The 26,148-nt window shown below is 49.3% G+C and overlaps 1 long non-coding RNA gene across 1 annotated transcript; it reads left to right on the forward strand.

Annotated features, from left to right (window-relative positions):
• The first annotated feature begins 398 nt into the window (after positions 1-398).
• Positions 399-1,814, forward strand: LOC136303540 (uncharacterized). Its single transcript, XR_010724249.1, has 3 exons — positions 399-541; positions 758-946; positions 1,723-1,814. It is a non-coding gene; the product is annotated as an uncharacterized lncRNA (long non-coding RNA).
• The last annotated feature ends 24,334 nt before the right edge of the window (positions 1,815-26,148 follow it).

Genomic DNA, 26,148 nt, shown 5'->3' on the forward strand with positions numbered 1-26,148 from the left:
GGGAAGCCCGTGGCCAGGGCGGGCTCTGGGAGCAGTGGTGGACTCTGTCCCCACGCTGCATCCTGTACCTGAGTCACCGTCGGTGACGGAGGAAGAGGACATTGCTTTGTCTTGCCTGGGGAAAGGATGAAAAGGGGACATGAGAAAGCATTCTTTTGGTCACCTTTTCAGCAGACTAGCTGTTTTTTTCTCGCCATCTCTGCCTGTTTTTTGCAGAGTTGGAACATCTCTCATGATTTGGAGTCAGCAACAGCAGCAGGAAGGGGCAGTGATTTTGTCAGCATTGTCATCAAAACGCTAGTGCTGCCCCATGGATGGATGTTGCTTTAGGCAAGGGATGAAAGGCCTTCACTTGTAGGGAGCTCACGCCGGTGTCTTCCCAAAGGATGTTGCCATTTTCTTTCCTCAGGAATCGCTTCTTCTGTTTTTCCCCCCATCTGGGGAGATTTCCAATGCAAATGCCTCCTGCAGCCAGCTCCTGCCAATGCAGACTGACAAAGATCTTGCAATGGACAGAGACTCCCTCGGCTGGTGTGGAGAGGTGAGGGGGCAAGGTTTGTCCTTTAGTCTTGAAGTCTTGTTGGGGAGCTGATTGTGCTTTGGGGGACTGACAAAAATGATGTGTCCTGAAAGACCACAGAGACTTTGGGGTTGTCATGTTGGGGCAGAAATTTCTGTCTGAGAACTTTTTGAAATGCTTCATTTATATATATATATATAATTTTTTTTTAAATTTTTTTTTTTTCCCCCTCTGCAGAGAACCTTTTTGTACCTTTTGGGGAACTTCCCTCTGCTGGTCTCCCAGATCCGGCCGTTTCCCAGGGTTCCTTCCCAAAGTGAGGAGTAGCCCATGGCCTCCACTCTCCAGCTGGAACAGAAAGAAGCACAGAGCTTGCTATTGCAGGAGAAGAGCTTCTCTTTCCTGCCGGCTTTCCCTTTGGGGCAGGTTGGTATGTGCTCATTTGATAAAGGGTGGTTTAACATCGGGAGGAGTTGCATTTCAAACTGCTCCAGCCTCGAGCTCTTGTGTGGGTATCCTTGGACAAAAGGCCTCCCTGTGTGAGCTCCCAGTGGGCTGGTTCAGTAAGGAAGTTGATATTTCAGGCTTGTGACTGCTGAAAGCAGTTGGTTTCTGGAGGTGTCCGGAGCTGGGAGCGACGACTTTTCTCACCTGGCTGCAGAAAAGGTAGTTGGAAAGTGGGGATTGCACTTGCAGAGATGGCAATCAGGGGTGTTTTCCGAGAAATGGGCTGGCAGAGAGGCAGGTCTTGTGCTCAACTGGCTGTGTGTTTGTTTTGGTGGTGGGGAGATGTTGTAATGAATCAGCCGAGACTCCATATCCTTCATGCCGATAAAGCCAATTCTTTATTCACATCACTTATTTTATCCAGTTTTCAGGGACCTCATGTGCAGCACCCATTGACTGGTAGTTTTCTTACTGCCTCATTTATTGGTCAGAAGGTCATTTGTGTGTATGTGCTAAGTTTCAGGTTGTTTACATTTTTCCTTGGTGGGTTCTGATGGAACAGAGCTAATATTTATGCAGATGCACTTGTTTTTCTCCCTAAGAATAGGTTGTTGTGTGAACAAACTTCTCTTTCTCTAAACAGTTTTCAACTGGGAGCTTGCAGGCTATTGCTAGCTGCTTAGCTGAAGTAGCATGGCCTCATCCATATTCCATAAGACCTTTCTTTAATAACATTTTTTACTTGTCTGCAACAGGGAGAGTCACAGACACAGACACAGACACCAGCTGAAGCAACAGTGTAATTTACTATCATGCAGGAGTGCAAAGGCAAATCAGAAAAGAAGAAGGTAAGCAATGCACCTTATCACTGGTACAAAAGGTTGCCTCTAGTGGTTAAGAAAGATACATCAGCAGACACCCTTTTTATTTATCCTTCATCCAGATCCACTCATCAGGTGGGGAAAGCTGTCCCAGCAAAGCTCGGGAAAGTCACTGCGAGGAACTAGGAAATCCTACACTGCCTCCCCCTTTCTTGGCCACCAGGCTTCTGACTGCACTGTGAGAGTAGCCCAGCTTTGACAGTGGTGAACGAGCAATCTGACAGACCTTCTGGGGCAGGAGATCTGATTTCCTTCTCCTCTTATTTTCTCCCTGAGCCTGTCCAGGGCTCAAGGAGGAAGCAAGGCCAGATGTAGCCTTGTCTGATTTCTTCATGCTGAAAGATAAAGATGTGTTTCACCAATGAATGAATGCATCGATCCTATTGATAGTAAGACTTGGTTAAGGAGCAGATCCATTGAACATTTGGTTGGAAGGGTCATCCAGAGGGCAGATTTAGCTCAGGACCTGTTGTTCAGGCCTTAGTCCTTCAGTATGTTGTGGTGCAAATCAATGCCCTGGAAAGCTGGAAACAAACAAATCCCCCTTGAGCACGTTTCAGACCGGGAGCAGGATTAGCCCTGCAAGGCCGGGCTAGGGCTGAGAGCAGAGGGCCAGCAGGCTGCATTTGCCCAGAGGCAGCCGTCCAGACCAAGAAGGCCACTGGTGCCCAGGGCCTGAGGTGCCCGAGGCTGCCTCCCCGCTGTGCAGCTCTGCAGAGCCCGTGGAGCGCAGGGTCCCGGGCAGCCAGGGCGGCCTGGCTGCCTTGGAGCACGAGGGGTGTCCCAGAGAAGCTGCGGCCCTTTGCTTTTTAACTGTTGCTCAGAGTCTTGTCATTAATCCACACTGTCTGATATGTTTTCCTTTCCTCTCACATATTGAAGAGAGCTTTTTGAGAAAAGTGGCTGATGTAGTTTCTGCTGGTGCTGGTGCTTTTGTCTGCAGGTCAGGGCAGGTGGTTTGAACCAAGGACGGAGTCCGCAGTTAGCACTGCAGTTTTGCCAAGTCAAGAAAACTGTTCACAACTGGGTGACCGATGCTGAGCCGCTTTGCTAGTTTTTGGAAAGTTATGACCTTAAAAAACCCAACAAATGTTCCTCCATGAGGGTAGCAGCAGTGTACCAAAGATCCCAACTTTTTCCACCTCTTTTCTGTGTCTTTGGTGTTTCTAAGTTCCCCATTCCCCAGCAGGAATGAAAGCATGGATGATAATGTGAGTGATTTGAGAGCTGTGTGTTGTGCCCTGCCACATCAGCGTTGATGACAGGCTGGACATGGACAGGTGTGTCGAGTTCAATTCATCCCAGTTCTGTGCCAACAGCAGCCCCAAGATGCCGAGAAGAACAAGGACGGTGGGTGGGTGTGCATGCACAGCCCTGTGGCCTGACTGCTGTGTGGGCAGAAGGTTCTCAACAGCAGTACATCTTCACTCCCCCAAGTGGGAAGAATATATCAAATCTATATGAAATGAAAATATTTATGAAAATGCACTCAATGGTACATATTTATATGTATCATATATGCAATTTATCAAATATAATGCTGCATATTATATATTTTGATATGCCATAATCAAAAGAATATATCAAATATATAGTTGATCTTTTCCTAAGCTATTGCCTGTGGGTCCTAGAGGCCATCTCCTAGTGTTACTACATTTGTGCCTTCTGGTACTAGTTCTTATAGCAGCAACTCCCCTGGGAGTTCCTCCAGGGAACTTCACAGCAAGGGCTTCCATCACTGTCGTGGCTGTGGGAACTTGTTGCTTGCCAGTTCTCCCCCAGAATCCTTGTGGATTCTGGGTCATGTCAGCACAGGTGTCCGTGGCCCTTCCTTCATCCCCAGCCTGCAGCACTCACAGCCCTGCGGCCTCCCCCTTGCTGCAGCTCATTTGCCAAGTGCTGCCAAAGGCAGCGGAGCTGGCTCAGGATCCCTGTTGGCTCCTGGGCTCCAGGATGACCTTCAGAGGGACACTTGGAGCGCTTCCTGAAGAGCTGCCCGTGGCATGGCAGGTGGATTTGTCCTCCCTGGGTGGCTCTGGTTGGAGCTGGATGCTCCGTGGAATCCCGGAGTTTTCTCAGCTGCCTTTGCAGCGAGTTCTCAGCCAAGGTGTGGCTCTGCTGCCATCCCAAATCTGCACCTGCCCTGCCCAGCCTGAGTGAAAGTGGGGCATGTGCTGGGCATGGATGGAGATTTTCACAGCCAAAATCCTCCAATATTTACAACTGCTCATTGCTCTGGACAGCACAAATCACAAAACACCCATCGCAGTTGACAATTGTAATTTCTTGCAGATTCCTACAGCTGCACTGCTGATCGACAAATGCACAAGAATTGATTTCACATGAAAAATGTCATTTATTACAAATTGCTTCTACTGTGCTGACAATATACAACGATATATTTAATTTAACTATATATCTCAATTTAAGTTAGAAAAGGGATTTATTAGATTTTTACAACAATGCTATGTAAAAATATACAAATATCCACTTCAGTTAAGAAAACCTTAATTTATTGCCAACATCTACAACAACTCACTTAGACACAAAGATCAATTAGGTGTTTAGCAACTTAATTTATTACATATTACTGCAAGCCTAAAGCCCATCTAGGAATACAAAAATATCAGTATTTCTATCTAAACAGTCCTCTAGGAAGATCTCAATCGATACAATGATGCAACTATACATCTCCATACCTGCTGAAATAAAAAGATACACCCAGATACACCCACCTCAAAATACAGAAGTAAATGCACATGTGTAAATATAAAGCTAGATATATTTATATTGCTCTTTCTCGTACGTGGGAAGATCGCACATAATCAATATGATTTATAAGCAAGCCTCACTTTCTTGATCAAAAGGCACACATTATATTGAGGCTACTTCTTATTATGCACACTTGTTAACATTTGATTGGTTACAGTAAAAGAAAACTATATACTTGTGTAGTAGTTTGAAGGCAAAACAAATGAGAGGCTCCAAGTCAGAAATACAATTTAATAGGAAAGAAAAAGGAAAGAAAGTAAAATAAAATAGATGCAATAATACAAAAGACCACTGACAGAGTCAGAATACAACCTGAGCGGAGTGATGGAAGCAGTCCAGATGAGGTGGTCTTCCTGAAGCAGTGATCTTGTAGAAAGGTCTGGTAGCTCGGGTCCTCTGGGAATCCAGTGGGTAAGCGCCCCTCTGGTGTTCAGAGTCTCAGCTTATATCCAGGCTGGAATGCTTGGTTTCTCCCTCTGGGCGGAGCATCCCACAATGGGATGGTGAGTCATGTGATAAGGCCTGATGGGCCCATTAACAGGAGGTAGTCCAGGAGGGGGTTATCTGTGAGCTGTGTAGCAAAGGTGCTGATGGCCCATTAACAGAAGATAAGCCAGAGTGGAGGAGGCAGGGAGCACTGCCTCACCTGGTTTCAACAGTTCATGAAGATGGTGATAGAATATACTTCAACCCAGGACATTATCCACCCCTTATTCTATTACCATCTACATCATCCCAAATCAATACTTTCCTTAAACTACACACACACACACATATATATATAATGAAATTCTACACACAGTTTTCACTTAAAATAAGGTCTCTTTGTGGTACACAGTGGGTGTCCCCATCTTTTTGCATCACCCACCAAGTGTAACCAGGTCCTTGTGCAAAGACAACCCCACGGATGGGTTTGTCTTTGCCCGAGGTGGGATTAATCTAAACAGTCTTTTCTAACATACCTCTCATGTGTACTACAGGGACTCTATCTCTATCTACTGTATGCAAGGATTCAGACTGGGCAGGACCAGCTTGATTGATGGACTTTCGGGTATTGACCATCCAGGTGGCCTTCGCTAAGTTCTGTTCTCAATTTTTGAAGGTTTCTCCACCAAGTGCCTTAAGGGTAGTTTTAAGCAGTCTATTGCAGCGTTCTACCTTCCCAGCAGCTGGTGCATGGTATGGGATATGGTATATCCATTCGATTCCGTGTTCTGTGGCCCAAGTGCTTATGAGGCCATTCTTGAAATGAGTCCCGTTGTCTGACTCAATTCTCTCAGGGGTGCCATGTCTCCACAGGACCTGCTTTTCCAGGCCCAAGATGGTGTTCCGGGCAGTAGCATGAGGCACAGGGTAGGTCTCCAGCTATCCAGTGGTTGCTTCCACCATGGTGAGCACGTAGCGCTTGCCTTGGCGGGTTTGGGGAAGGGTGATGTAGTCAATTTGCCAGGCTTTTCCATATCTATATTTTGACCATCGTCTGCTATACCACAGAGGCTTCACTTGCTTGGCCTGTTTGATCGCAGCACAGGTTTCGCAGTCATGGATAGCCTGGGAGATGCTGTCCATAGTAATGTTTACCCCTCGGTCACGAGCTCATCGATATGTTGCATCTCTCCTTTGATGACCAGAGGCATCATGAGCCCAACGAGCTAGGAATAATTCTTTTTTGTGCTGCCAGTCTAGATCAACCTGAGATACTTTCACTTTGGCAGCTCGATCCACCTGCTCATTGTTATGATGTTCTTCATTAGCCCGACTCTTGGGTACGTGCGCATCCACGTGTCGAATTTTCACGGTCAGCTTTTTTACTTGGGTGGCAATGTCTTGCTAAATCTCAGCAGCCCAGATGGGTTTCCCTCTGCGCTGCCAGTTGGCCTTTCTCCAGCGGTCCAGCCATCTCCACAGAGCATTAGTTACCATCCATGAGTCAGTGTAGAGATAGAGCCTTGGCCACTTTTCTCGTTCAGCAATATCCAAAGCCAGCTGGACAGCTTTAAGCTCTGCGACCTGACTCGATCCACCTTCTTCCTCGGTAGCCTGTGCAACTCGTCGTGTGGGGCTCCATACAGCAGCTTTCCATTTCCGGTTAGCACCTACAATTCGGCAGGAACCGTCGGTGAAAAGGGCATATCGTCTCTCACTCTCTGGTAGCTCGTTATATGGTGGGGCTTCCTCGGCCCGTGTCACTTGCTCTTCCTCTTCTTCAGAGGATAATCTAAAGGTCTCACCTTCAGGCCAGTTTGTTATAATTTCCAGAATCCCAGGGCGATTCAGGTTTCTAATACGGGCGCGCTGCGTGATCAGGGCGATCTATTTGCTCCACATGGTGTCGGTGGCGTGATGTGTGGTAGGAACTTTTCCCTTGAACATCCACCCCAGCACCGGTAGTCGAGGTGCCAGAAGCAGCTGTGCTTCAGTACTAATCACCTCTGAGGCAGCTTGGACTCCTTCATAGGCGGTTAAGATTTCCTTCTTTGTGGGAGTGTAGTTGGCTTCGGATCTTCTGTAGCTTCGGCTCCAGAATCCCAGTGGTCGTCCCCGAGTCTCACCCGGCACTTTCTGCCAAAGGTTCCATGACAGACCGTGGCTCCCGGCTGCAGAGTAAAGCACATTCTTCACCTCTGATCCCGTCTTGACTGGGCCAAGGGCTACCGCATGAGCGATTTCCTGCTTGATCTGGGCGAAAGCTTGCTGCTGTTCTGGGCCCCAGTGGAAATCGTTCTTCTTGCGGGTAACTAGGTAGAGAGGGCTCACGATTTGGCTATACTCGGGAATGTGCATCCTCCAGAAGCCTATGGCACCTAGGAAAGCTTGTGTTTTCTTCTTGTTGGTTGGTGGAGACATTGCAGTGATCTTATTGATGACTTCAGTGGGAATCTGACGCCGTCCATCTTGCCACTTCACTCTTAGAAACTGGATCTCTCGAGCAGGTCCCTTGACTTTGCTTCTCTTGATGGCGAAGCCGGCCTTCAGGAGAATCTGAATGATCTTCTCTCTCTTCTCAAAGACTTTTGTTGCGGTGTTTCCCCACACGATAATGTCGTCAATGTATTGCAGGTGTTCTGGAGCCTCACCTTTTTCCAGTGCAGCCTGGATCAGTCCATGGCAAATGGTGGGACTGTGCTTCCACCCTTGGGGCAGTCGGTTCCAGGTGTACTGCACGCCCCTCCAGGTGAAGGCAAACTGAGGCCTGCATTCTGCTGCCAGAGGAATGGAGAAAAAGGCATTTGCAATATCAATGGTCGCATACCATTTTGCTGCCTTGGATTCCAGCTCATACTGAAGCTCTAACATGTCTGGTACGGCAGCGCTCAGTGGTGGTGTGACTTCATTCAGGCCACGGTAATCCACTGTCAGTCTCCATTCTCCGCTGGACTTACGCACGGGCCATATAGGGCTATTAAAGGGTGAACGAGCCTTGCTTACCACCCCTTGGCTTTCCAGCTCACGAATCATCTTATGGATGGGGACCACAGAGTCTCTGTCGGTGCGATATTGCCGACGGTGCACTGTTGCTCGGGCGATCGGCACCTGTTGTTCTTCAACTTTCAGTAGTCCCACAGCAGAGGGGTCGTCTGAGAGTTCAGGCAAGGTACTCAGTTGTCTGATGCCTTCTGTCTCTAGAGCAGCTATGCCAAAAACCCAGCGGTATCTTTTTGGGTCTTTGAAATACCCATTTCTGAGATAGTCTATGCCCAAAATGCATGGGGCCTCTGGACTAGTCACAATGGGGTGTTTCTGCCATTCTTTCCCAGTTAGACTTACTTCAGCTTCCAGTACAGTCAGCTCCTGGGATCTTCCTGTCACCCCAGAAATGGAAATGGGTTCTGCTCCTACGTACCTTGATGGCATCAGAGTACACTGAGCACCCGTATCAACTAGAGCTGTATATCTTTGTGGGTCAGATGTTCCAGGCCATCGGATCCACACAGTCCAGTAGATCCGATTGTCCCTTTCCTCTACCTGGCTAGAGGCAGGGCCCCCTTATTTCTGGTCATGGCATACATTGCTCTCTTCTTGTAAATATGTTTCTGAGGTTCCTTCAAGAGGATCAGTCATATCATCATTCCTGTACCGTCTGGAGTTCTGTGCACGAGAGACCGGAGCAACATTGATTCTAGATGGGCTCTTTGTGGTAGGTGTTTCTCTTTTCAGTTCACGTACCCGGGCTGCTAAGGAGGAGGTGGGTTTTCTATCCCACTTCCTCATGTCTTCTCCATGCTCCCGAAGAAAAGACTAGAGGTTACTTCGGGGTGTGTATCCTCTCTCCCTGGCTGGGGAGCGCCTGCTCTTAATGGCAGAGACTCTCATTGGCTCTGGCTGGATATGGTAAATTTCTTCCTTAAGTTCTTTTTTCAGTTTCTGATGGCCTTCTTCAATTAAGTTCCGGACTTGCTCAGCCAGTCTTGTCTCCACAGACGAGACATGGGTACGAACTGGGGCAGTGACAGTGTCCTTGTAAATTCTTAGTTTATTAGCCAAGACACCTACCCTGTCCTCACCTTCCCTCCATTGCAGTGTTGCCAGGTAACGTGAGTACATCTCGGGTCCAAGCCGTGCAAATCTCAACCACATCCGTGATGTGCACTGGACACCATCTGGGTTTTTAGGAAATCTCTCATCTTCTGAAAAAAGGATTTCCAACACAGCCAATTCCCTCAGGCATCGGATACCTTGTTCTATTGTGTTCCATTTTCTTTGGTGCACTTGGAGGTCTTCTTTACAAAGGTATCTATCCTTCACACTTGTTAGCAGTCGCTGCCAGAGGCTGAGAGGTTCTTGGCTTTTCCCAATCCCCTGGTCAATGACCACATCCCGGGACAATGATCCCAGTTGCCTGGCCTCACTTCCATCCAGAATGGTGTCATTGGCTGCAGCGTCCCAGATGCGGAGCAGCCAGGTCAGGATGGACTCGTTGGTCTGGCGGGTGAATTCCCTTCGCAGGTCACGCAGCTCACCCAGAGATAGAGAGCGAGTGATGATTTCTGGCTCTGTCTCTTCTGCTGATTGTGAAGGTCCTGCCGCACCCTCATCAGTCACTATGCGGACTGATTTGGTCCTTGATTTCTTCTTCTGAACGGGGGCAACTGCTACTGGTTTAGGCTGTTCCGGTTCGGTGATGGTTTGTGTGGAGATGCTGATGGCACCCTTAGTCTCTTTCTCCTCTGTGACAGTCTGCGTAGATGTGGACACTGTTGCCTCACTTTTGGCTTCTTTCTCCTCTGTGACGGTCTATGTAGATGAGGACACTGTTGCCTTGCCTTTGGTTCCTTTCACCTCTGTGACACTCTGTGTAGACACTGATCTCGTTGCTCTGCTTCTTTTTCCCTCTTCCTCTTCCTTCAGAACACGCTGTATCACTCCATGTAGTGTTTTGATTCTAAGCATGGTGCGGGCCGTGCAGAGAAGACAAAGCAGGACTAACAACAACATCATGCTGTCCTTGGCATCCAGAGGGTATTCCATATTTTCAAAAACTGCTGTGTCATGCCTGAAAAGCTGGAAAAAGTCATTCTTCACCCCTCCCCACAGGGGCTGGGTGAGATTGTTGAGGCCCCAGATGTAGCATCCTAGACCAGAACAAGAAAACAAAAGTGGGTGTATATTCTGAATAATGTTCATTGCCTCAGAGTTTATCAAGCAATGGACATAATAGACCACTAAAGCAATTTTAGTACCATACCCTGGTCTACGCAGGAGCATTAAGACTGGCAGATAGTACCCCAGTTGTGGAAAAATATAGAGAGATAGATATAAGACACATGTAAGCATGTTGAGCATCATAGCGAACAGGTGTCTTCTTCAATACAAAATTGTAATTCTGACTTTTCTCAGTGCCTCGTGCCCCACGTTGGGCGCCAAAAATGTAGTAGTTTGAAGGCAAAACAAATGAGAGGCTCCAAGTCAGAAATACAATTTAATAGGAAAGAAAAAGGAAAGAAAGTAAAATAAAATAGATGCAATAATACAAAAGACCACTGACAGAGTCAGAATACAACCTGAGCGGAGTGATGGAAGCAGTCCAGATGAGGTGGTCTTCCTGAAGCAGTGATCCTGTAGAAAGGTCTGGTAGCTCGGGTCCTCTGGGAATCCAGTGGGTAAGCGCCCCTCTGGTGTTCAGAGTCTCAGCTTATATCCAGGCTGGAATGCTTGGTTTCTCCCTCTGGGCGGAGCATCCCACAATGGGATGGTGAGTCATGTGATAAGGCCTGATGGGCCCATTAACAGGAGGTAGTCCAGGAGGGGGTTATCTGTGAGCTGTGTAGCAAAGGTGCTGATGGCCCATTAACAGAAGATAAGCCAGAGTGGAGGAGGCAGGGAGCACTGCCTCACCTGATTTCAACAGTTCATGAAGATGGTGATAGAATATACTTCAACCCAGGACAACTTGTTATCACTAAGCTTCTCCCTCAAACTTCTCAACTCCAAGGCTTTGTTATGGTAACACAGCTGCATTCAGGGTCATGCTGACCTCGCAGGCTTCTGTGCAAGTGATTTCAGCAAAGCTCTCTCATGTCTACGTGGCCTTGGTCATGTAGCCATTCCTCAACATATTTACTTCTAGGAATACCAATATACCTATTTAAAGAGCCATATAACTCCAACTGCATAAATAGAAATACCTACACCACTGTATTCATAGGAAATAGAATTAAACACACATAGAACAGTGTACTTACATATACATATACTTACATCCATATATACATATGTTATTACAAAGACGTATGCATATATACAGACACAAAAATACATAGCATACATTTATAAATATAACAACATATAGATAGAAATATTCCCATACAAATAGCACATACCCACATGTATAAATATCCATATAATTATCCCTCTCTATGTTCAAGTCCATATATCTTTAAAAAGAACTCTAAGCAGAGGGATTCCAGCCGCCCCATCTTCAAAACCTTTCACTCCATCCTTGCTTTCCCCCCTGCAGAGCAGCACCCCTGGACAAGGACAGCAGATGGCACTGGCTCAGGGGACAGTGCCTGGGGCCACCGGCAGCTCCCAGCGCTCCAGGGACACCCGGGGCTGGAACTGCTGCTCCGCCCGGCCCGGCCGCCAGCTCGGACCCAGCACAGCAACAGGGGACACAGGGGGCACAGGGGGAGAAACAAGAGCTGAAACAGGCAGCTGAGCGGGGAAAGAGGTAAAAATGCAGCCTAGGCCTACACAAACATCAGTCTCTCCATCTGTATCAACTCACAGACCAAGGCAGAGCGTTTGCTTTGTGATGTCAGGGCACGGTTGTCACGTGGTCATGGTGACATCACGAGGTTGCCTTGCTTCACGGAAGGCCTCAGGGGTGTCAGAGCAGCTCTTGAGCTTGCTCAGTGCAGGAGCGTCTTGCAACTTGAGGCGACTGTCAGTGGGCACGTGAACACTGACAGGAGACTTGCTTTTTGATAGTGTTAGAGAACAGTTGGCAAACTTGCACAGCAGTTGCCACAATGAATGGGCAACTGGCTGCTGTAGTTTGCTCCGTTTATGGAGTTGGATATTCCACCTATTTCCTGACTCACCTGGCACGTAAGTAGAGGTTTTCCCTGGGTGTCACCTAACTTGCCTTTTGTATGTCTTCCTGCTCTTTCTTGGGCATTGAGTTGATTTGGAAACAGAAAGACCTTTTGGATGCCACTTGGGTAAAGGTGCTGTCAACACGTTCAGCTCAAAACGGGCTGCCTGCAGCCAGGGCCGTGCGGGCAGCATTTGCAAGGGAACCTGCAGGGGTTGCGTTCCCTCCATGGGAGAGTCTGTGGCAGCAGAGTCTGTCATTTCCTCCATTTGCTGGGTCAAGCAGGACAACTCTGAAAATGTAGACTGGGAGGCCTTCTTGGAAGATCTTCTAAAAATGCTCTGGTTGTCTCCAGTTTTCTCAAAGCATCTGCTTCATTTTCCCTTGCCCACTGCAGGTCACCTGAGCCGGGTATTCAGAGGTTCTGATGCTGAGGTGAGTAAGAAAGGCACATTTGATGTTCCTGGTGTTTAAAATTGTGCAGCAAGCTGTGAGCTTGGCCTGTGGCAGTAGAGTGTAGAGGGCCAGCTGAGTAGGCTGCAAGAAAATCCATTTCCATGTCTACAGCAGGAAGAGCAAAGGCATCACCGGCTATTTCCTAATTTTCCATTCCAGAGCTTTAAAAGAACTAAAAGTCCAGTTTTGCTGAGAGAACGTTGCTTCCTGATAGTAGCCAGGGGGGAATATCTAATTCAGAGCAATTTGCCAAGTCCAGTTGAATCAGCCCATTAGAATTTAGTCTGAGGGACTTAGAATATCCTTGCTCTCCAAGTTGATGATTTGTGCTTAGTAGAGCTGGTTCTAGAGCTGAAGAGAAGGAAGGTTCTAAATGAGCCTGTATCTCACGCTCCTGTCTGTCCACAGATCACTGAAGGAAGAACAGACTCCCCTCCGGCTTCCTCTGCTCCTGGACAAGAAGCCAACGAGGAGCCAAATGACCACAAGGCTCCAGCTGTGGTCACACCACAGCCGCAACTTTCCAAGACGGTAAGTGCCACTTCTGGAGGGTGCTGTCTTTAGTGCGAGGCAGAGCTGCAAGTTTCTGAGCAGCCAGCTCTTGCTGTTGGTGGCTGAGGATGCCGAGTGCTGCAGTCCTGCCAGACCTAGCCATTCCCCTCAGCCAGTGACAGCTGGAAAATGGGCTTTGAGCTGCCATGTTTAGGCCCCAGCTTGCTGGGATTCTGATAGAGGCCAGCCTGGAGCAGGAAGGTTCCCTGTCTGCAGAGGAGGGAGCATGTCAAAGGCACTGTGCTCAGCCTTGGTGGATACGTAGGGGACGCTGTGGTCTGGGGACACCTGTCCCCCTCCACAGACTCGCCAAGTACCCACAGGCACAAAAAGTATTGATGTGACAACACAAGCTTTTTGGGGCGGTTTGTCCCCACGAGCTTCTTGGCTGTGCTTACCTGGGAGCATTTCAGAGACACACTGGGGACGTGGAGTTTCTGCTTCAAGTCAGGGATTTTGGTGCCTTGGTTGCCAGGTTGTTCTTTTGGTAAAATGGAAGCAGAGGTGGGCAGGGAAGCAGAAAGAAGTGGCTGAATTAATGTGAATTGTGGGCAGAAAGGTGAAAAAGCTGAGCCTGACAGCAGCTCCCAGTCACTGGCTGACAGCACCTTCCTAAGGGCTTGCATTTAAAATGGGATCTGGGGCTAATCTCTGCCAGCCACTTTTCTGACACAAACTCTTTTGTTGTCTCAGATCTCCACAGGCTCTTCTATTGAAGCTGCAGCAGCAGGAGCAGCAGTGTCACCTGAAGGGGCCTGGCCTGCCCCAGCTCAGCAGTGGAGCCTGGGCAGTTCCTTCATCTCCAGCACTGACAAAGCTGCTGCTCAGCAACAGGAGATGGAGTATGATGAGGATGACTTCCTGGGGTTCATGAGTACGTCTTGTGTCTTTCTTCTCTGAGGGACAGTGTATTGTGAGCACGTGTCAGCATAGCTGGACCCAATGATCCTCCTCATCTCAGTGCCCTTTGTGATTGTACAGCACAAGTCATTGAAGCTGCTTCTTGCCTAGAGCAGCTGCCCGTCCTGTGCCCTCAGATAAGACCTGGTGGGGCTGAGAAGAGAGCCCAGCTGACTCTCTGCCTCCCATCACCTGCTGGCACAAAAGGGCACTGACGTGCACCTGGGTGTGTCTGCTCTCCAAGCCAATCCTGCTGTGTCCTCAGTGGGGGCAGCAGCTTGGAAGGGGCTGGGTGTGGCCGTGCCTTCTTGCCATTGCTTGTCAGTGCTGGTGCCTGGGCTTTGGCAGCTTTGTGGCGGTGGCTGCCCTGGCCCTGAGGGCTGGTGTGAGCGCCGAGGCTGGAGCCTTCCTTAGCTGGGAGAGTCCCGCTGCCGGCCGGCCGCTGCAGCGCGGAGCTGCCCCGAGGCAGCAGCCCCTGCTCTGGGCCGGCTCCTGCACGGCCTGGGCTGGGCTCACAGAGGGTCAGCATCTCCTCTGGGCAGCTGTCCGTGTCCCGCCGGCACCTGAGGAGCACTGCTGTCCTTGCTGCCCTTGCCCGCTGCGGGAAGGTGGGCACGTGTGCGGGGCTGAGAGGGCGAGTGCAATGGCAGGGACTGATCCCTGCTGTCAGGGGGAGGAGAAGCAGTGTGGTTCTTCACGTGGGCCACGGGCAAGGGCGTCTTCCAGCTCAGCCTGCTCATCAAGGGTGAGGGTCCTGCTGCTGAAGGCCCCTTGGGGTTGGTTAGAGCATGAGCTGCTTGGGTTTACAAAGGGAAAGGCATTCCTTTGGGAAACTGCTGCAAGGTGGGGAAGATGCCCTCCTCTCCTGGGAATGCATCTCCCTGTGCTTTGTTTTCTGTCAAGAGATCTCTTCAAAGGACTGTAGAAAATCATTCTCTGTGCTGACCTGCTTGTACTGCAGAGCTGCCTGTCTTGTTGCAATTGTTGTTGTTGTTGTTGTTGTTACCCAGCTGGCCACAAAGGACTCAGAAGGCCAGACTGTACAGCCCCAGCAGGGCTGCCTTTTGTATCTCTTGGATGGTGGGATGTCTGCTTTCAAGTGAGCATTTTGCATTTTGTTTCCCTCAGGGCAAATGGTGAGCACAGAAAATCCCCGGAGGAAATACACCGAAAAGGAAATTGTTGGCAGAGGGTGAGTCCAACCACAGTTGCTTCTACACAATCATGGGGCAGCTGATTTGCTGCTGGAATATCTGTCAAGTGTGAAGTCAGGCAAGCTGCAAACATATTCAGACACTGGGGTTAGTCTGCCCCATCTCTCAGTACCGGCCGGAATTTGGAAGTGTGGTCAGAAGGCATTATCAAAGACACTTCTATTTCATTGCCAGAAACAGCAACCTACCCCCTATCATGGCAGTCAGATAACACTTCTCAGGAGCATTTCTTCCCAAGAGTTTGCTGAAGGAAATAGTCTGTGGTGAGGATAAAAACCGCCCAGTTTAGAAACTGAAATCCACGATGAAAGAATCACCTGGCCTTTGGAGCTGAGGCACTAAACCCCAATGCTTCAGAAACAGGCCCAGTGCCCATGCACTGGAGAGGAACATGCATCATCTGCCTTCTGGCAGTGCCCTCCTGCATGCTGCAGGTTGGAGGCATTTCCAGCAGACATCTCCTGTCTGGGCTGGCTTTCACTCCAAGGTCTAAATGGCTTCTCCTTTCTTTGCTGCTGTTTTATTTCTAGGGCTTTTGGAGAGGTTTGCAGAGCGATCGACACTGCCACGGGCGGAGAGGTAAATGTCAAGAGCCCCTGCAGATTCTGCTGCTCTCCAGGGCTTTCCTGTCTCGTGTCAGCTGCGGCTGCAGCTGTGGCTAGAGCTGTGCTGCAAAGGCACAAGAAGCACAGACTGGTGCCAGCCTGCCAACTGCATTTGGGGCAGTCTTTGTCCTGCTCAGCTGCCAGAAGGAAGGCAAGGAGGACAGCGGTTCCTTTCAGAGAAGGATGCTCTCCCTGGCTCTCAGATGCTCCAACAAAGGAGCATCTCACTGCTCTCTGGGGCTACGGCTTCAGAGTCCTGAATTCTCATTTCTGGCTGCCAGCAAATACATCTGAATGTTCCTGGCAGTTCCTTAGCCACCTGCAGTGCTGCACTTGGGAACTGCACGTAGGGAGAGATCTGCAAGGTGTCCCTAAAAGCCCCAAGCCCTGCCTATAGCCCGAGATGTATCCACAGAGTACCAAGTCACGCATTACTTCTTCTCAAGTACAGACAGACAGAGAGTGTGCTCAGAGCTTTGGGGGGGTGAGAGTTGACACACCATTGCTAACAAGTGGACAAGGCAAAATGTGGTCAGTGGCCACGTGTCCTGGATCTGGCCCCCAAAGGAGCAGAGAAATGGGCTGTAGGAATGTCACTTCCTAATTACTCCTTTGTCTAATTACAAGGCACTTTGGCACGGCTTGGCGGTGTCATTGCAAAATCTCTCTCCCCATGTGTGTTTTGGTCTCATTCCTCCAACTTCTAAAGTTAGTGATTTTCAATGTCATTCTAGGTGGCCATCAAGAAAATCTATCTTCGGGGACCGAGCGAGATGGAGGATATTGTTACTGAAATCACGGTCATGAAGAGGAATATGAGTCCCCATCTTGTCCATTATTTAGACGGGTGAGTGGTCATGGTCTCATCCCATGAAGGTTTGTTTACATAGTAAAAGCATGCAAGGTTAAAACCCCACTTTGGACACTGGCAGAAAAGAAAGCTGTTAATTATTGCTTCATTATTATTTCTCTACTCATCTCCAATGGATGGGAAGAGAGTGCAGTTTATCTCCGTGAGTCATCCCTGGCTTTCCAACACATAGTTGAAAAATTGTTCAAAAACCTGCATCAACTCTACCATAAGAAGTCAGTACCCTGTAAGTTGGCTGCCTCCATGTTGTCTCAGGATGGATTTTTTAAGGTTTCTTCAATGCTGATGAAGCATGCTAGGGAGGATTTCCCTTGGATTGTTGCCCCTCTTTTCCAGGGCTGGCCATGCCAGGAACACTAGGTGCTTCTTTCCAGAAATACCACGCGGGACAGGTTTTTCATCTTGGCGTATACTAAACTGCACTTTTTGATTGCTGGCCATCAGAGACATCTCCTTTTGACAGATGTGCTGTTCTCCTTGAGACTGCACAGACTGCAAACAACCCACAGCCCGGAGGGAATGTCTTTAATTCTTTTAATTCTGTCCTTGTCACAAAGCGACCCGGAAACAAGAATCAAGCAAAGGAACCAACGAATGCATGTTCATCTGCATGGCCTTGTTCCCTTCTTTCAGCTACCTTGTGCATGAAGAACTGTGGCTGGTGATGGAGTACATGGATGGAGGCAGTCTTTACGACACAATCCAAAAGACTCGCCTGACAGAAGACGAGATTGCCATCATCAGTCGGGAGGTCAGTCGGGGATCCCAGCTGTGCTTCCCAGAGCTTGGGCAGGATTGTCTGGGAAAGGGGCTCAGAACAGGAGCGATTCCATGAGCCAGGCTTTGTTTCTGTGTGGCTGATATGGTCTGGGCAAGCAAGAGCCTCTCAAATGAACTGCCTGCCAGTGCCCCTGCACTCACTGGACTCTGTTCTTGTCCTCTTGTCTCCTGCTGTTGCATTTTCACTCTGGCTCTTGTATTTGCTCTTCTCCATCTTGCCTCTCTAAACTTTGGCCTGTTGACACTGCATTCCTTGCCTGTAAAAGCAAAGGTGGTGATGGTGGGAGCATTTGAAAGGAACAGCAAAGAAGAAAGAGAGACTCATTTCTCTGAGTCCTCAGCTGGAAAGGTTAGCAGTGCAGCCAGAGTGCTGTGTGCTTCTGAGCACATCCACTGCAGCAGCAGTCATCCTGGCTGGTTTGCAGGGCAGAGTCTACACCAGCAGTTGCTGTTGCTCTTTGGCAAGCTGACATGCCTTTCTTTAGAAAGGTGCTGCTCTGCCTGTGTTGGAGCAGCGAGCTCTTCCCCTCAGTGGCACTGTGTTCTGCCATTACTCCTCATTCCCCTGGAGAGGGAATCTTGGAGAGCTGTTTCCTTTCTTGTGTGATGAAATCACATCACTGATTTTTGCCCTCCTGTTTCTGGTTTCTCTCTCAGTGCCTGCAAGGACTGCATTTTCTCCACGCCAACCATGTGATGCACAGAGATTTGAAAAGCCTCAACATCCTTCTCAAAACGGATGGCTGTGTCAAGCTGGGTCAGTATATTCTTGGGCAGGTGCAGCGTTCCAGGGATATGTGGGCTGTGGGGCTGCTTTTGAGTGAGTGCCAGCCCCCCCAAAATGGCGCTGGTGGCAGTGCAGGGAGCCTGTTGTGAGCTGACCACGCGGTGGCAACGTGCACAGACCTATGGCAAGGCTCGAGCAGTCCACAGTGGCATTGCTCTGTGCGTGTCCCTTCCAGAGGGAGGGAGCTACATGTCTAAAGTTTGAAAAGCCCCTGCTGGAGGCAGTGTAAAAAATGTGGGGATTTCTGAAGCAGCCAGCACCATATTTCCTTGGCTAAAGTCCTGAGGAAACAGAGCAGGGACAGTTGTCCAGGAGATTCAAGAGCACATTCTCAAACTTCTACCGGGAAATTCTTTTGCGTGCTTTCCTAATTGCACAGGATTCAAATAAAAACGGTCTTTTGCTCTCTCCCCAGCTGATTTTGGCCTCTCTGCTCAACTCACCCCTGAGCAGAGTAGACGGAGATCGGTGGTTGGGACTCTTCAGTGGATGGCACCTGAAGTGAACGGTGAACCCTATGGGCCCAAAGTGGACATATGGTCTTTGGGAATCGTGGTCATTGAAATGGTGGAAGGAGAAGCTCCTGACTGGGAGGAAAATTCTGCCATGGTAAGGTGTAAATACTCTCTGATCCCGCTGTCTTTCTCCCCCATCCCACTTTGTGTGTGCCACTGGACAAAATGCCATTGCCATCCGCTGGAACTACTTCCACCACAGTCCCTTTCTGAAAATGTCCCGGCAGCACATCAGCATCTGCTGGGGTTTTGGTTGCATCCGTGGGGGAACTCAAGCCTTAGCCCAGGCAAACAATCTCCCTTCTCAGGCAACACTGGGCTTTGGCTTAGAAGTCGTTCCAGCTCTTTTGGCTTTGTAGACAGCCCTAATAGCAGCAAACAAGCATCTTAGAAGTGGTGTTATCTTTCCTGAAATGAAGGAAAGTAACCCAAACCCGAGGATGTTTATAAAACAGTGGTTTGGAGAGAAGAAGTGCACCCCCATTCTTCTCACAAGGAAATTTGCCTGAAACCTTAACAAGAGGGTGTGAAGGCCACAGAGTCTCTTGTGCTTCTTGTGCGGTGCTGCTGAAACACTCAGTGACCGTCTTTCTTTCCTAACCCAAGCCGTCACCTCCATGTCACTAAGATGAAGCCTGGCCATGTGGAGAGCCGGCCAAACCCACCCCTTTGTTTCCAGGCACTTTCTAGGATGGCCATGCCATTAATGCATTGACTTGAGTGTCCAAATGAGCAGAGGGCTACCACATGGATGGCGTTTCTCCCTCTTCTGCTTTGACCACCAAAATTTTCCTTTTGCTGCCTAAGGGAAGCTGAAATTTGCAGTCTGATGAGAGACGGAGGTGCAGGTGTTTCCTGTGTGCCCAAAGAGGCATTTTCGTCCCAAGACATTTGTGCATGCATCTTCATGTGTCTGTGTGGAAGATGAGATTCCAAATGTTTGTTTCCTTACCTGAGGAATAACTGAGGGATTTCCTTTCTTTGCTTGCAATTCCCATTGTTTTCAAGAACCAAGGAAAAAGCCTGATGACTTTGGTTTGATGGCAGCTGTGCTTAAGGGACCAACAAGAGCTGCAGAGATTCTTTTCATGTAATTATCTTTGGAAATAGTAGAGTGAATTAGTAGAGCAAAGTGCCTCTTCCAAATAGCCTGTCAAGCTGCTCAGGTGAACCCTCAGAGAAGGAAACCTGCTTTTGCTGCTATTGTTTCCACTAACAAGGCCAGTCAATGAAATCAACTGCCAAGGCAAGAGCTGCTGGATGCTGGGAAAGCTGTGGCTGCATCGGGCTTTGGGTGTTTTGTTGGTCAGGAAAGTCATCTCTGCCTCTGTGCCATGGCAGAAAGTGCCACTGCAGAGTGCACCTGAAACAATGGGATCTGGGAGAGCAGTTCCAGACGTGAAAGAAGCGGGTGAGAAACTCGTGTTTCCTTTCTCTTCAGGCTCAACTCCTGAAAGCCACCAAAGGGATCCCAAAGCTGCAGCAGCCCAAGCTCCGCTCCCCTTTGCTGTGTGACTTCCTGAGCTGCTGCCTGCAGAGAGACGAGGCGCGGCGCTGGTCTGCCAAGGAGCTGCTGCAGGTAAAATGCCAAGGGGCTGCAGGGGAAACAGTGTCCCAGGGACGGGCTCCTCCTGCACTGAAGTGCAAGGCATCAGGGGAGCCTCCTCCTCCTCACCTCCACTCTTGGTGCTGTTCAAATGAGAACAGTCAGGAATCCTAGACTGGGCTGGGCTGGCAAGGGCCTGTAAGGGTCATCTGCTCCAAGTGCCCTGCAATATGACCAGGGACCTCTTTCAAGAGATCAGGATGCTCAGACCGGAGATATTTCCAGGCCTGGGGCACATAGCAGCTCTTGCAGCAAGCTGTGCCAATGTGGCCCCACTGTTGCTCCTTAGATGTACTCTGATTCAATCTCCTTTTCCTTTGAAAAATATTGCCCTGCCTTTGAGGCTCTTAGCTTGCAAAGTAATGGTTCATTCTTGTTTTTTTTTTTTTTCTTTGTGCAGCATCCATTTGTAACATCAGCCAAGCCTGTGTCCAGCCTGGTGCCACTGATCACTTCAGTGAAAGAGTGGAAGGAGGAGACAGGAATCAGACAACTGTTTTCTCCAACACCAGTATAGAGAAGGATTGTAGAATAGGACTGTAGAGTAGGATTGCAGCTAGGACAGTGGAGTAGGATAGTAGCATAGGATTGGAAATAAAGTTTGTGAAACCTCAACTCCTTTCAAAGATTCCCCTCCTTCTGAGCCTCTGAGAAAGCTCAACATTTTCTTCTGAAGTGTCAGTTTTTTCTTAGAGGTGGAGAGTGACATTGATGGCTTCTTTGGTACGGTTGGAAAGTGGGGAAGGCTCTCCCGAGGGGAAGCGTGGCCGTGCTGGGCACAGCACAGACCGGTGGCATCGGCCGTCCGGAGCGTGCACAGGAGCAGAGAAAGGCAAACCACAGGCGAGGGCTGCAGGCCTGGCTGAGGATTGCCACCCTTGTGCCGGCTGCCCTCTAACTCCTGGCCAAGGTGAGCAGTGTGTGCAGCGCTCTGGGCACAGGGGAGGGAGCCGGGCTGCTCCGCAGGCTCCGGCACAGGGCAGCCTCCTTCAGGCACGGCGCTTCTGCCGGGGGAAGCGAGGCCAGCGGCAGGCAGGGACAGCTTGTCAGCTCACATCTGCAGGAGCCGGGGCCTCACACGGCTCTGGGAGGAAGCGCCTGCAGTGCTGGAGTTGTGCACTGAGCCAGAGCAAAGGGGTGAAATCCGGAGTGTTCTGCAGAAATATTCCGGGGCGCCAGGCCAGCCTGCCTTGAGCTCTCTGGCACACAGCAAGCAATGCAGCCCTGAGCTGCTGGGAGATAGAGAGGTGTTAGAGAAGAGCCAACTGTCAGATGAAATTTAATGGGGTGACAAAGTCATCAAAGCCAAAGAGAACTGTTTCTTAGGAAGGATTCACCTGAGCTGGGTGTGTATCTCCCTCTCCCAAGAGCCAAACACACACACAACACACACAGAAAATGCTGCTTTTTATTGCCTTTCCCAGCCCAGGGTGAACCGTGTCCCCTTTCCCTTTGGCCGGGAAATAGGAAACTTGTATTCTGTCCCCACCGCCTCCTTTTCTGTCCCCTCCCCTCTTCTCCTACTTCCCTTTTGGTTTGGTCTTCACGCTGGCCCCTCTCCCAGCTCACAGCAACACCCAAAGAATTAACTAGAACAAATCCAAACCCTTATTAACAACACCTAGAACCAACCACTTTCCTTCTTTCTTCTCATAACCCTTCAGCTGAAGCAAAATATTACCTCCTATCTCACAGAGGGAATCGGGCAGGAGCCTGAGGCTTGTGCTTGAGCAGTGAACTGATTTGGCAGTAGAAAGGTTTCAGTAGGCAATTTGTGTTTTTCTTTCTGAATTGCTGAAGGAAAGACACAATGTGGCTTCAATCAGGAAAAACTTTTTCAAGGTGCATTGAGGAAATGCTTGTGAGCAATGCCCAGAGAAAGAAAGTGTTGAGAAAATGTTGAACTGCAACAAATCATGGATTCCCTTCCCATTAACAGTGTTGAACTCTCTATACCCCAGTGCAGTGATTGATGTGTGCAAGTGGCTTCCTTAGCCTTGAGAATAGAGTAGTCTTCCTAAGAAGGTAGCTGGAATGCATTCAGGGGGAAAAGAGTGGTTGTGGGAGGCTCTTGAGCATCAGAGGAGAATTGCAGGAATGGGATGTTCCCCAAATGACCAGCCGAGACTCTCAAGAGAGCCCTACTCTCCTGTCAGTAACTTCTGAGAAGTGATTTAAATATGTCAACTAATTTGAGGGAATGTTTAGCCTGTGAGTTTCAGCAAAGTAATGAGTAGGTCTTATTTCCATGGTTACAAATGAGTAGGTGGGATTTCTGGCTGAGCACGTGTTAGGAAAGTGATTCCCCACGCACCCAGCACTGAAATAAAGTCATCTATTGACAGGTGAAAATGAAACCTTTTCCAGCTGTTCCCCTCGGGTTTACCTTTCTGGGGGCCAAAGCTCTGTGCTGCAGGTGGCCCGGGTGTGTGCAGAGCAATGCAGCCTCCACAAAGCCCTTGGTTTCCCCACAAGTCGTCATGATTTGTTGCCAGGTGTGCCCAGCTGTGGCAGGAGAAAGAGCCCGCAGTGCAGTGGGCGCCGTGCCCTGCCCGGCCAGGGCTCTCTGGCACAGAGGAGCAGCAGCAGCACCTTTCAACCCACTCCTGCCCTGGCCTCACCTGGGACACAGAAGCCTCTGGAAATCAGCACCACCTGGCCCCTTCCCAGCTTGGAGCAGCTCCTGCTGGTGGGCACATCCTGCACTTCTACTGCTTCCGAACAGGAATCAAGGCACAGGGGGAGACGGACATACAGAGAAGCCCTGGGCTAGTGCAATAAATGGGCAAATGCATGGGGGAATGTGTTAGGAATCATTTCAGCTGTCATGCCAATCCTGCCTTCTCTCCTTTTCTCCCTTCACATTTCCTGTTCTTTTCCCTCTCACATTTCCACCCCTTCCCCCTCTCGAGTCTCACAGTTTTCCTCTCATGTTTGCCTCCCAAGTTTTACTCATTTTCCCCACCCTTTTCAGCTCCCTTTCCTCACGCTTTGCCTCTCACATTTCCCCAACTTCCCGCTTTTTCCTGCTTTTTTGTTCTCTCACGATTCTCACAATTTTCCCCTCACTTATCCTGCCCTTTTCTCCCCTCATGCTTTTCTCCTTTCCTCAGTCATTTTTCTCCAAGTTATCTCCTCATGTTTCTCACTTTTGCCCTCATGTTTCCCAGGCTTTCCCTCTTACATTTCTCCCACTTTCCCCCTCACGTTTATCATTCTTTCCCCCTCATGTTGCTTCTACTTTTCCTCTAGCATTTTCTGCCCTTTTTTCACTCCTGTTTTCTGCCACTTTTCCCATCCAACTTCCCACCCTTTTTTCCCCCCTAATGTTTCCTGCCTTTTTCTGCCCTCTGGTTTCTCCCTCTTTTCCCCTCAGGATTCTCACAATGTTCCCCTCACATTTGCTGCCTGTTTCTCTCTCTCTGCCAGTAATTTTCTCACTCTCTTCCCCTCACATTTCCCTCCATTTTTTCCTCTATGTTTTTCAGCCTTCCCTGATCATGTTTCTTAGAATTTTCCCATCATATGTCCTGCCTTTTCCTCCTCTCACCTTCCTCTCCTACTTTCACTCACGTCTTCACCATTTTCCCCTCAGTTTTCTCACCCTTTCCCACTCAGGTTTCCTTCCCTTTTTTCCCTCACACTTCCCTCCTTTTTCCTCTCCCATTTCTCACACTTGTCACCTCATGTTTTCTGCCTTTTTTCCCCTCACATTTCTTAACCCACTGCTTCCTGTCAGTGACTCTTCCTCTTCAGTAGTTGATGAGCTTCTTTTCTTCTTTCCTGCAATCCCCTCCTCCAAAGAATGGGTGCCAGAGCAGCACTCCAAGAAGTCCCTGCCCGTGTGTCTGCTGAACAGAATGGCTGTGCTCGACTTGAACAATCTCGTGAAGAACAACCTAAACTGCAGTGGACTTTCAATTCCCTCTAGTCTTCATAGTGTTCTAAAGAAATAGGTACCCTGAGGGATACACGTCGCAGGTGCGCAGCCGCTGCACCATCCGCCTCAAGCAGATCCCATCTCCGTTTTCATCACCTCACAGTGACTGTGACTCCTGCCTGGACGAAACCACTTGTGATGCTGCTTGATGCTAATTGGAGTCCATGTGCACAAGGAGTGCTTTTAGCCCTCTTTCAAAAAAAAAAAGAAAAAAAAAATTTTTATTTTAAAACGTTCAATGCCTGGAGTTTCGTATTTTCACCTATTTGAATTGCCTTGACATCAAAGTACTGCCAGTTGGTGTTCCAAACTGGCTGGTCTATGTTTGTGTGCACAGAGCAAAGGTGCCAGACCGTGTCCTTTTCCCGGGTGTCCGTTAATGTCCATTTCAACAGGCACTGAAGGGGGGCTCTGCCTGCCCCACACAGGATGGCAGCCAGAGGGCTGAGGCTGCGCCTCCTAGTGAGATCAGCCGCCCTGGCAGCCCAGCCCCAGCCGTCATCTTGTGTGTGGCTCTCCAGCCCTGGCCGCCATCTTGTGTGTGGCTCCCTCAGCCCTGGCCGCCATCTTTTGCACTGACCTAGTCCAGCTCTTAAGCGAATGTGTTGCTGTTTTGTCGGCAGTCAGGGTCCGCCCCAAAGACACCAACACCAGCAGGACAGGCTACAGGGAATGGCACGGGTTTGGCTCAAAGCAGCCAGCCCTGACTTGTCACTGTCCTTTATCCATGAACACGTCCCCATATGCAGCCACAGCAAATGTCCAACAGCAGCTCCATCAGCCACTTCCTCCCGCTGGCGTTGGCAGACACGCGGCAGCTGCAGCTCCTGCACTTCTGCCTCTTCCTGGGCATCTCCCTGGCTGCCCTCCTGGGCCACGGCCTCGTCACCAGCGCCGTAGCCTGCGGCCACCACCTGCACAGCCCCATGTTCTTCTTCCTGCTCAACCTGGCCCTCAGCGACCTGGGCTCCATCTGCACCACTGTCCCCAAAGCCATGCACAATTCCCTCTGGGACACCAGGACCATCTCCTACGCAGGATGTGCTGCACTGCGCAGGATTTCGGCGAGGGAAGAATGCAATCAATCAATATGATTGGTAAAGCATTGTTCAACTTTATTGCTCATAACATCCGTTCTTATACTTTTGCCCCAAGCATTCAGCATACTTGTCAAATTATAATTGGTTAGCATACACTACTCATCTATACTTGATTGGCTATATCAAGCGTGAGAAGGTTCCTCCTCTTGGCATGCTGAAAACTTTGTATACGTGCTTACTGCTACGCTCTATTAAGCACAAGTTCTTTTGTCTTTGGCCTGTATCCATGCTTACTGCTGTCCCAAGGACAGCTTATCTTAGCAGCGCGTAGGCTGCTAGCACTTGGTATCGGGCCATGAGGCCTCTAATGATCCGTGGCCTTGCTCTGCTAACCATTCTTCAACAATTCCCTCTTTTTTATTTTGTGCAGCAAACGCAGCGTGTCGAGTAGTTACTGTTTCTGCTATGCGATACATCATCTGTTGCAAGCAGCAAAAAAAGCAAGATACAAAAAGTACAAGCAGTATAATAACAATCACAATATTGATTACATGTTGCAGTAGGGAGGTTATCCAAGGCCCTAGCCCGAAAGATCATAGCCAATCTGTTAAAGCCAAGCCTGTGTCTTGCTGCAAATGACTAGTGAGTTCTTACAACTTAGCTATTTGGGTATGAATTGTCATGGAGTGATCTCTCTGTACTACCTTGTCAAACTGCCAGAGCAG

This window comes from Chamaea fasciata, unplaced genomic scaffold (genome assembly GCF_029207755.1).
Source record: "Chamaea fasciata isolate MVZ Bird 193981 ecotype frontalis unplaced genomic scaffold, bChaFas1.0.hap1 SCAF_36, whole genome shotgun sequence".
Lineage (NCBI taxonomy): Eukaryota > Metazoa > Chordata > Aves > Passeriformes > Sylviidae > Chamaea > Chamaea fasciata.